The sequence below is a fragment of the Triticum urartu genome, unplaced genomic scaffold (assembly GCF_003073215.2).
Source record: "Triticum urartu cultivar G1812 unplaced genomic scaffold, Tu2.1 TuUngrouped_contig_10536, whole genome shotgun sequence".
Lineage (NCBI taxonomy): Eukaryota > Viridiplantae > Streptophyta > Magnoliopsida > Poales > Poaceae > Triticum > Triticum urartu.
Window position 1 is genome coordinate 4,898 of NW_024111413.1, and position 12,603 is coordinate 17,500.

Consider the following 12,603-nt stretch of genomic DNA (forward strand, 5'->3'; position numbering starts at 1 on the left):
AGGTGTGTCTGGGCACCCTTGAGCCAGTGCGGGACTCACGAGGCCCTACCTCAAGGCGGGTTGCGCCTGGTCTTGATTCTTGATAGCTTCAATGGTCCTGCAAAATGGTTAGGCAACTTGCGTCGGATGAATTTCCTGAGGTGGTCACATGAGGATGCCAGACACCAATGACCCCAGGAGGTGATGTGAACGGGGCTGGCCCGCTAGACAGAGCTCAGTCATTTGGTGTATTGACTCTGCATGGATGGACCCGAGCACAAACGCCGTGCCTAGCCTACTCATGCGAGGGATCCTAAAGAAAGACAACCGGCGCGCGGCTCCTGTGATAACGAGGGCGGCCGTGGGCGGGGTATCAGATAAGCAGGTGATAGTCATAGAACGACTTAAGCAAAGCGGCAGGTTAGCTTAGATAGATGCAAGAACGATACATGCCACCGGGACGGACCCGAGCGGCCTGGGATGATGCAGCCCGAGGGGCGCCCCCGGCAGGGTAAGCTAGAGGTGTAAAAGGATACATGTCGCAGGGGCAGACCCGTATGACATGGGGATGATGCAGCCAGAGGGGCGCACCCAACTGAATGAACGGAAAAGGGTCACCTGATAACGTTGCCAGAGTGGTGTTGGAGTAGCCGATGATGCGTGCCGAAGAGTCGCTCCTCACGAGCCGCTAGAACACTGAGCCTCAGGAGGCTCCGGGGGCTCGGGGGGGTCCTTGAAGACCATCACCTTCTCTGCCAGGACAGCGTGATGCATGGCCTCCTAAGCCACCAGAATGCTTCGCAGGTGGCGCTGGCAGGTGACGGCCGCATTCGGCAAGCCAAATGGCATGCGAACATAGCTGTGAGGTGGACCCTCACACCAACCAACGCGCGAAGGCCATAAGGGCTCCTGAGATGCGGCCCTATTGAGCCCTGGAATACCATCACCTTCTCTGCCAGGACAGCGTGATGCATGGCCTCCTAAGCCACCAGAATGCTTCGCAGGTGGCGCTGGCAGGTGACGGCCGCATTCGGCAAGCCAAATGGCATGCGAACATAGCTGTGAGGTGGACCCTCACACCAACCAACGCGCGAAGGCCATAAGGGCTCCTGAGATGCGGCCCTATTGAGCCCTGGAATGTCGATGCAAACGCGCAGCCCGCCGTCCTCGCCAGGATGGGGGGCTACGCCAGGTGGTGGGTGGCAGTCGCCGCGTATGGCCCTTACCTCTTGAAGATGTATGAAACAAATCCAATAAGAAAAAAACGAATTTTCACTCCTCGCGTCCAGGATTCCGTCCTGGGTCATTAGATAAAAATCCAAAGATAAAGAGTGAAACAAAGAATATCACTATTGTATAAACAAAAAGTTTGAGAGTAAGCATTACATAATCTCCAAGATTTTTTTAAGGAATAGAGATTACCAGTTTTTCCTTACCACACGGATCCACTAGGATGGTTTTTTTTTATACCTAAAAATGCAAAAAAGAATTCTTGAAAAAAATTGCAAGAATTCTTTTATAATAAGCACTCTTATCAATAGCAAAAATAGGGTTAGGTGGTTAGGTATTGTGTAGGTACCTTTAGGTACCTGCTCAACCTAGGTGCAGGGGAGTAGAAAGGTTGATCCAAATTTATTGCTATAGCTACCCATTCAATGTAGAAGAATTTAAATTTTAGAATCGAAGGTTCATAATATAAAAATATAAAACTTCTCGGCTTTTACCCATTTTTAAATTTTTTTGGAATGAACACATCATTCAATTTGGCATACAGAGTACTAAAGATTTCATCGAAAACTTACAGCAGCTTGCCAAACAAAGGCTAATAGAAAAAAGAATAGCGGTATAACAGGCATAGTATCCACGATTGGATTGAAAATAGCAGAAGCTTCGGGTAATTTGGCAAAGAAAAAACTAGTAGGATAAAGAACAGAATTAAAGCAGATACAAGTTAAACTAAGTATATTAGGCATAACAAGCATTTCATTCTTGTAGAGTAAATAATTGGATTTTTCTTGAGTTATTTTTTTAAGGGAAAGAAGGAAAAGGCAGATTCAAAATCTTTTTTCTTCGGACTTTCCCAAACACAAAATACCTCCTTGTATTCGCACTCTCAAATGAGAGTGGAATAAATTCGACTTTCATATAATATCTTAATAGAATTCCATGTAATGATCAATGCATTTTTTTGATTCTATATTATCCGCATGTGTAGAATACTAGCAAGAGAATATCCCTTCTTTTTTAGGTAATTGAAATGGTATTGACGAATAACAAATAAACATACTAGTGTTTATTAGTGTCGCATAAAACCCGAAATGGGGCGTGGCCAAGTGGTAAGGCAGCGGGTTTCGTCCCGTTACTCGGAGGTTCGAATCCTTCTGTCCCAGATTGTTTCTGTTGAAACAAACGGTGAAATCATATAGTATTCCGTACGAGACAAAAGTTTATTAAAGAGAATAATGATATCTTATTCTTTCTCAGAAAACATAATAAAGTCTTAAGTCCAGTCAAATTGACTATCTTTATTTTCATGAAAAAATGGGATCTATCAAGCACATTCAGGATATGCCTCTACTATAAAATCACTTAGTCATTTTTTTCTTCCTTTTGGTATTCGGGTTGAAGTACGAGAATTCTATAACTACCAAAAACTTTCAATCTTTTCATTGGAATAGTTTATTTAGTTATTATAGTTAATTTTTTTGGTACTGAAAAAATATATTACTACTAGAATTCTAATTTCTAGTAATTAAATTAATTAAACTTTTTTGGAGGTTGATAGTTTATTTATTGAGGAAGAGTCAATCCTTCTTTTCTCACTTCAAGATTGATCATCTCGAGCCATCTGTTGAGGGTGGAAATTTAAGAATAAATAAGTTTTAAGCAAACTTGTTTAGTCGTCTTTTTCAAACTATGTTTCATCCATATGATAGAATTTTAATATGTGTTTAAATAAATTGGATCTTGGCGGAGGCTTCCTAGATAAATACTTACTTTCTTTTGTCCATATTGCTCCATAGATAGCAAGTTTTAATTAGTATAAAAAACTAAAACAATGACTATTCATGATTCCATCCATATTGGATCAATTCTCTATACCACTTTGCAATGAAAAGAGGAATGTTTGTTATGGTAAAACTTCGTTTAAACTGATGTGGTAGAAAGCAACATGCGACTTGAAGGACATGATCGATTGTGGATTTTTCTATCCATCATTTTCCATAGTAATGAAAATGCTCTTGGCTCGACATAGCCTGTTCTATTCATTCCAAACCAAATTTGCGATGGGTTTAAGTAACATAGTACACGATGGAGCTCGAGAGGACAGAATTTTTTTTATCAAGGGAAAGAATCTATGGTTAGTGAAAACTAATAAATTAGGCCAACATTATCAGTCTCTCCTTAATATAGAAATAAATTGAAAGGTTAAAATAAGAAGAAAGTCCAATAAAAGTATATCAGAATCAATCCCTCTTATTAGATTTCTATAGAAGAGATAAATGCTTTATCGAAGGAAATAAGAAAAAAGGTATGTTGCTACTCTTTTGAAAGAAAAAAAGGAATTCCCGAAGTAATGTCTAAACCCAAGGATTTCACAAATCAAAGATAAAGGATTCTAGAACAAGTAAACACAATTTTCAATTGTCTCAACAACAGAGTTGGATTAGAATAAGGAATGAAAGTCAATTCGTTCGAAATGAGACAAAGAAAAGAGTTTAAAGACGACTCAAAATTTTTGGAAGGATTTTGCCTTTCGAAGCTTGTCAGGCAAAATTAGCCCACTTGAGTCATGAGGATAAATTAAATTTGTTTTTTCTGTAAGGTAATTAATCCACGTCATAGTGTAATTTCTATTATTATCAACAGAAATTCAAATCATTTTCTCGAGTCGTATGAGGAGAAAACCTCCTATACGTTTCTAGGGGGCGTTGTTTATCTACATCTATCCCAATAAGCTGTTTATCGAATCATTGCAATTGATGTTTGATCTCGAAGAGAAGGAAGAGATCTTCAAAAAGTAGGTTTTTATGATCCAATAAAGAATCGAACTTGTTTAAATGTTCCAGCTATTCTCTATTTCCTTGGAAAGGGTGCTCAACCAACAAGAATTGTTTATGATATTTTAAGGAAGGCGGAATTCTTTAAAGAAAAAGAAAGAACTTTGAGTTAATTGAAGAACTAAATGAATCAAAAAGTAGGATAGGAGAAGATTATTAGTATTCCTAGTTTTCTAATTATTTAGACACAATTTACCTCTTTTTTAATCCTATTTGGGTTTATATTATATCGTGCCAATCCAACATAAGGCCCTATTTTATTTACTTTTTCTATCTAATTTGTTTTCTTACCATTGTATTTCCATTGACAAAGTTCTATTGAACAAATAGAATTTGTAGGTAGATGGGTCTCTTTATCCTCACTCCATATTCAATTTTTCCGCGTACACTTCGCTCAAATGATAAGGGTGTTTCTCTTGCATGTATTCTTATACAATACAATACAATACAATATATATATATAATAAAAATCGCTAAAAATAAGGAGAATTTGGCCATCGTGATTAGGGTCGCTCTTTTTTAACTTTACTTTAGTGGAATTTAACCGGACCTGTTCGTTTTCGCATTTGAGTGTTTTTCATGGTCGACAAAAAAAATCTTTTGATGTCTTGATAGTTCAATGTTTTGACAGAAGCGCGCGGTGTAATTCCATTGATTTTTGGATTTCGATCGTATCTAAGATCCTTTTTTATTTGGGTTGCTAACACAATGGTAGAGTACTCGGCTTTTAAGTGCGACTATGATCTTTTACACATTTGGATGAAACAACAAATTCGTCCAGACTCTTGGTAGAGTCTAGAAGACCACGACTGATCCTCAAAGGTAATGAATGGAAAAAATAGCATGTCGTAATAAAATCAATCTTTTTTGAATGGAATCCAAAATTACGATTTTCTGGGTCTAATGAATAAATGGATAGAGCCTGGCTCCAATTCTGGTAAAATAAAAAGCAACGAGTTGAACTTCCTAATTGGAATGATTCCCCGCTCTAATTAGACGTTAAAAATAGATTAGTGCCGGATGCGGGGAAAGGTTGGGTTTTCCTATGAGTGGACCCTTTATTTTTATTTTTTTTAGAAATCCTAATTATTCTTGATTATGGATTGAATAAGGGATGTTATGGATTGAATGTGTAAAAGAAGCGGTATATTGATAAAGAGGTTCTATTCCAAAGTCAAAAGAGCGATTGGCCTACAAAAATAAAAAACTTGTTCTATTCTTTTTTTAATTAGAACAAACATAAACTAATTGGGTAGAAAAGGAGCAGAAAAAGATCTGTGGATTAGACTCCCTTTCTTTCCAGGGTCTGTATTAAAAATGCAACACCTTGTTCTGACCATATTGCACTATGTATCATCATTCGATAAACCGAGAAATGCTTCTTCTCTCTGATTCAAGTAGAAATACAAACGGAAAAATTCGAAGGGTATTCAGAAAAACATAAATCTCGTCAACAATACTTTGTCTACCCACTTCTCTTTTAGGAATATATTTATGAATTTGCCCACCATTATGGATTAAATGGTTCTAAACCTGTGGAAACAGTTGTTAGTTGTAATAACAAGAAATTTAGTTCACTAATTGTGAAACGTTTAATTATTCGAATGTATCAGCAGAATTTTTTGGATAACTCGGTTAATCATCCTAACCAAGATCGACTATTTGATTACAAAAATTATTTTTATTCTGAGTTTTATTCTCAGATTCTATCTGAAGGGTTACGATCGTTGTGGAAATCCCATTCTCGCAACGGGAATTATTTTGTCCGAAAGAATAAGAAATACCAAAGTTTCAGAGTTTACGCTCTATTCATTCAATATTTCCCTTTTTAGAAGACAAAATTTTGCATTTGGATTATCTATCACATATAGAAATACCCTATCCTATCCATTTGGAAATCCTGGTTCAACTCCTTCAATACCATATCCAAGATGTTCCATCTTTGCATTTATTTTGATTCTTTCTCAACTATTATTTGAATTTGAATAGTTTTATTACTTCAATGAAGTCCATTTTTTTCAAAAAGAAAATAAAAGACTATTTCAATTCCTATATAAATCTTATGTATCCGAATATGATTTTTTTGTTGTTTCTTCGTAAACAATCTTCTTGCTTACCATTAGCATCTTCTTGAACTTTTCTGGAACAAAACTACTTTTCTAGGAAGATGGAACATTTTGGGATAATGTACCCTGGTTTTTCTCGGAAAACCCTATGGTTCTTTATGGATCCTCTTATGCATTATGTTCGATATCAAGGAAAGGCAATTCTTGCATCAAAAGGCACTTTTTTGAAGAAGAAATGGAAATGCTACCTTATCAATTTCTGGCAATATTATTTCTGTTTTTGGACTTAGCCGCGAAGAATCCATATAAACCAATTAGCAAACTCTTGCTTCAATTTTATGGGGTACCTTTCAAGTGTACCAAAAAGTTCTTTGTTAGTAAGGAATTAAATGCTGGAGAATTCATTTCTAATAGATACTCGAATTAAAAAATTCGATAACATAGTCCCCGCTACTCTCCTCATAGGATACTTATCAAAAGCTCAATTTTGTACTGGATCAGTGCATCCTATTAGTAAACCCATTTGGACAGATTTATCAGATTGAGATATTCTTGATCGGTTTGGTCGGATATGTAGAAATATTTTTCATTATCATAGTGGATCTTCGGAAAAACGGACTCTGTATTGACTGAAGTATATACTTCGACTTTCATGCGCTAGAACTTTAGCTTGTAAACATAAAAGCACGGTATGAACTTTTATGCAACGATTGGGTTCGACATTTTTAGAAGAATTTTTTATGGAAGAAGAGCAAGTTTTTTCTTTGATGTTCACCAAAACAACTCTTTTTTCTTTCTGTGGATCACACACTGAGCATATTTGGTATTTGGGTATTATACGTATCAATGACCTGGTGAGTCCTCTTAATTAATCATTAGACGAAATTAAGAAACAGGAAAGGGTTGATAAATGATCAAGAAAAAACTTTCCTATTGTTCATTCTGAAATGTTCTTTTTATTATAATAAAGAGTAGGTGAATCAACCTACTAATTAAAAAAAATTAGTAGAACTTCCTCTTTTGAATAGAAATTGGCTATTTCTACATAGGGAACGTGTGCAATGAAAAATGCAAGCACGATTTGGGAAGGGATTTTTCTCTATTTTAACAAGGAAGAATTATCTACTCCATCCGACTAGTTCCGGGTTCGAGTCCCGAGCAACCCATATAGAAAAGACCCATCAAAGTTTTTCACTTTGACTCACTTCATTTACAAATACAAAATTATTTGTGTGGTTAATTTAGTTATATGGATAGCTAATCTTTGGGCTGACTTGGTTGACATTGGTATATAGTCTATGTTATACTGTTAAATAACAAGCCTTCTATTATCTATATTCTAGTTAATACGTGTGCTTGGGAGTCCTTGCAATTTGAATAAACCAAGATCTTACCATGACTGCAATTTTAGAGAGACGCGAAAGCACAAGCCTGTGGGGCCACTTCTGCAACTGGATAACTAGCACTGAAAATCGTCTTTACATCGGATGGTTCGGTGTTTTGATGATCCCTACCTTATTGACCGCAACTTCTGTATTTATTGTCACCTTCATAGCTGCCCCTCCAGTAGATATTGATGGTATTCATGAGCCTGTTTCTGGTTCTTTACTTTATGGAAACAATATTATCTCTGGTGCTATTATCCCTACTTCTGCGAGCAATCGGATTGCACTTTTACCCAATTTGGGAAGCTGCATCTGTTGATGAGTGTTTATACAATGGTGGTCCTTATGAGCTAATTGTTCTACACTTCTTACTTGGTGTAGCTTGTTATATGGGTCGTGAGTGGGAACTTAGTTTCCGTCTGGGTATGCGACCTTAGATTGTTGTTGCATGTTCAGCTCCTGTTGCAGTTGCTACTACTGTTTTTCTTGATTTACCCTATTGGTCAAGGAAGCTTTTCTGATGGTATGCCTTTAGGAATCTCTGGTACTTTCAACTTTATGATTGTATTCCAGGCAGAACACAACATCCTTATGCATCCATTCCACATGTTAGGTGTAGCTGGTGTATTCGGCGGTTCCCTATTCAGTGCTATGCATGGTTCCTTGGTAACCTCTAGTTTGAACAGGGAAACTACTGAAAATGAATCTGCAAATGAGGGTTACAAATTTGGTCAAGAGGAAGAAACTTATAATATTGTGGCTGCTCATGGTTATTTTGGCCAATTAATCTTCCAATATGCTAGTTTCAACAACTCTCGTTCTTTACACTTCTTCTTGGCTGCTTGGCCTGTGTAGGAATCTGGTTCACTGCTTTCGGTATTAGTACTATGGCGTTCAACCTAAAGGTTTCAATTTCAACCAATCTGTAGTTGATAGTCAAGGTCGCGTTATTAATACTTGGGCTGATATCATCAACCATGCTAACCTTGGTATGGAAGTAATGCATGAACGTACTGCTCACAACCTCCCTCTAGACTTAGCTGCTGTTGAAGTTCCATCTATTAATGGATAAGGTTTTTCTGCTAACATATAAGAATTTTTGAAGAAAGAAAAGACAAAAATACCCAATATCTTGTTCTAGCAAGATATTGAGTATTTCTGTCTTTATTTTGAATCTTTTTTTCTTCTTAATCTTTCTATTCAGAATTCAGTTAACGACGAGATTTAGTATCCTTTCTAGCATTTTTCATAACTCGTGAAATGCCGAGTAGGCACGAATTCCCCTAATTTGCGAGCTACCATAGGATTTGTTATGTAAATAGGTATATGTTCCTTTCCATTATGAATCGCGATTGTATGGCCAACCATTATGGGTAGAATGCTAGATGCCCGGGACCACGTTACTATTGTTTCTTTCTCCTCCTTCATATTGACCTTTTCTATCTTTGCCAATAAATGATGAGCTACAAAAGGATTCATTTTTTCGTGTCACATCTGATTACTCCTTTTTCCTTTTTAAAGAGTGGCATTCTATGTCCAATATCTCGATCGAAGTACAGAGGTCAGAATAATGATCAATGGAAAAAAGAAAAAAATCCTTTAGCTGGATAAGGGGTGGATGTAGCCAAGTGGATCAAGGCAGTGGATTGTGAATCCACCATGTGCGGGTTCAATTCCCGTCATTCGCCCATCGCATTATTGCAAATTCCAAGAATGCAATTTTCAATATTCCTAGTTACGTATTTACTTACGGCAACGAAGAATAAAACTATCGCTATATTTTTTTCCTTTTCCTAGTTCTTCTTCCAAGCACAGGATAACCCCAAGGGGTTGTGGGTTTTTTCTACCAATGGGAGCTTTCCCTTCACTGCCCCCATGGGGGTGGTCCACAGGGTTCATAACTACCCCTCTTACTACGGGGCGTTTACCTAGCCAACACTTAGATCCGGCTCTACCCAAACTTTTTTGGTTCACCCCAACATTACCCACTTGTCCGACTGTTGCTAAGCAGTTTTGGGATACTAAACGGACCTCCCCAGATGGTAATCTTAAAGTGGCCGATTTACCCTCTTTTGCAATGAGTTTCGCTACAGCACCTGCTGCTCTAGCTAATTGCCCACCCCTTCCACGTGTGATTTCTATGTTATGCATGGCCGTGCCTAAGGGCATATCGGTTGAAGTAGATTCTTCTTTTCTCTCAAAAAACCCCTTCCCAAACTGTACAAGCTTCTTCCAAAGCATACGGCTTTCTAGATGTATATGACGATCTCTAGACAGATGGATCTTATATGAATCATATGATGAAGTACCACATGAGTGGATATATAGGAAAGGAATCCAAATCTGCCGAATCGCTCATGTTATGATCTTCTTCATCTGGCTTATGGCTTATGTTCTACATCCTAGGTCTCTGCATTCCGTCATCTGGCTTATGTTCTTCATGTAGCATTCAGATTGAATGAATCTATGAAAGTATGTCGATACTTCCACATATTATGGGTAATGTAGGAGACATCCCTATTTCCCCTCGAGGGTCTTAATTACCCCTGCTTAGCTTTCAATTTGCCTCTGACCATCAAATTAAATGTGAATAACCCGTCCTCCTCCGTTTTAAACAAGGGGCGCTTCCGGTTCTGTGTGTGCTTCAAACAATTTTGTCTTCTCCACATTACCATATCTCTAGAGCCAATAATTTTCTATGAGGAACTACTGAACTCAATCACTTGCTGTCGTTACTCAACAGTTTTCTGTTGAGGTCTATCCTGTAGAGGTAGTCGAATTGGATCAGTGATCAATTTCTAGGTTTCATCGTAAACCTAATTGGTTACTTCCAATTACGTAAATCAATAGTTCAAACCGAACTCAAAGGTAGAGCATTTCCCATTGATATAGGAACTTTTGTTCCAGAAACAATAGTATCTCCAATTATAGCCCCTCTAGGATGTAAAATATATCTCTTCTCACCATCCCCATAGTGTATGAGACAAATGTATGCATTTCGATTAGGGTCGTATTCTATGGTTACGATTCTACCAGATATGTCTTTTTGATTCCGTCGAAAATCTATTTTACGGTATAGGCGCTTATGACCTCCCCCTCTATGCCTTGCGGTAATGATTCCTCTGGAATTACGACCTTTACCACAACGGTGCCGTCCATGGATCAAATTATTTCGTGGATTGGATTTCACTTGCCTGTCTACGGTTCCCTTGCGTGTGCTCGGGATAGGTGTTTTGTATAAATGTTTCGCCGTATTATTAAGTGTTCTCCTTTAGTTTTTTTCTCTATCTAGAAGTGGAATAGAGTAACCCGGTTTAAGGGTAATGATCATATGACTGTAATGCATTGTATGTCCCAGAATAGGTCCTATTCTTCTACCTCTTCCAGGTAGTCGATGGCTATTCACAGCTACCACCTTAACACCAAAGAAGAGTTCCACCCAATGCTTTATTTCTTTCCTAGTGAATCCCGATTCGGCATTAAAAGTATATTGATTCTTTCCCAATAAACGAAGACTTTTTTCTGTAAATACTGCGTATTTGATTCCATCCATAAATCGACTTTCCCTCCTATGCTCTGAGTTCCAGTATCAATAAGAATTCGAGTTCTTATTGTTCTTATGTTATGGTATGAATATAGCATACCAATTTGTTATGTATGGATGATGGATGAGATTCCATGGATAGAGAGCCAGTTCCAATAGACTCATGGAATGTTCCCGTTCGTGTGCATCGAGCAGGAATTGAATCTGCAAATTTACCAATTATGAGTTGGGCGCTTTAACCATTCTGCCATGGATGCTTAACAGGGATCATCGTACATCGTAAATAACCAATTTTCATATAGAAAGACATATAATAGAAAAATGAAATCGAAAATATTCGGAGATGGCAAATATTCGGAGGTGACTATGAAAACACCTCTCTGGATCCTCGAATTGAAAGAGAGATTGAGAGGGATCAAGAATCCTAATTCTCGCTATTTGGAATGGATCCAATTCTATTGAGTCTGACTCATACTGATCATTTCTCTTTAGCAAAGAATGACCTTGGTTATCAAAGGATTGAACATCCGGGATCCATTTACTTATGATACCTAGTTGGGATTGATAACAAGGATCTAATGAAATATGAGTTTAATAGATCCTCTTTAGCAGAAAGACGTATATTCCTTGCTCATTATCAGACAATCACTTATTCCCAAACCTCGTGTGGGACTAATCGTTTTCATTTACCATCTCATGGAAAACCCTTTTCGTTCCGCTTAGCCCTATCGGGTATTTTAGTGATAGGTTCTGTAGGAACTGGACGATCCTATTTGGTCAAATACCTAACGAAAAATTACGATTTTCCTTTCATTAAGGTACGAGGGCTTCTTATTCCACAAGAACGAAAGCACCTTTTCATTCTTTCATATACTAGGGGTTTTTACTTGGAAAAGACAATGTTCCATACTAAAGGATTCGGGTCCATAACCACGAGTTCCAGTGCACTAGATCTTGTAGCACTTATCAAGGAAGCCCTATCCATTAGTATTCCACATAAGAAGTCCATTCTAGAAAAAAAATACAATTAGATTAGCTCTTCATAGAAAAACTTGGGGTTTGCGAGCCAAGGTAAGATTGGCTCGGGATCATGGGACCCTTTTCTATCAGATAGGAGGGGCTCTTGTACAAAATATACTTACTAAGTAATAACCCCATAGAATCTATCTATATAAAAGATAAAGAGGCAATCGTGTCAGGAAGCGGGTTTTTGTTTGGCCAAAAGGTACTTCGAACTTGGAACGAGCATGAAGAGATTAACGAGACTTCTTTCTCTTTTGAGTTTTTCTGGCGGACCTGCCGTGCAAGATCTTTGGTCTTCCCATGGAACCGATGAAAAAAAGTGGATCGCTTCTTATGTACTCGCTCAGAATGATTCTTCTCTATCTATAGTTAATGGCCTATTATAAGTAGAAGGTGCTCTGGTGCAATCCTTACCGACAGAAAAAGGTTGCAGTCATGTTGATAATAGTCGAGTGACATTACTTCGTCGGTCCGAACTAAGGAATCTGTTAGAAATGTTTTGAAATGGATATTGTTCTCTCTTTGATCAGGGATTGCTATATGAA

At 37.8% G+C, this 12,603-nt stretch overlaps 2 pseudogenes; both read left to right on the forward strand.

The window, feature by feature from the left end:
* The first annotated feature begins 244 nt into the window (after nt 1-244).
* On the forward strand, nt 245-7,142 carry LOC125526575 (annotated as a pseudogene).
* A 171-nt stretch (nt 7,143-7,313) lies between these two features.
* Nucleotides 7,314-8,962, forward strand: LOC125526578 (annotated as a pseudogene).
* Nucleotides 8,963-12,603: the final 3,641 nt, after the last annotated feature.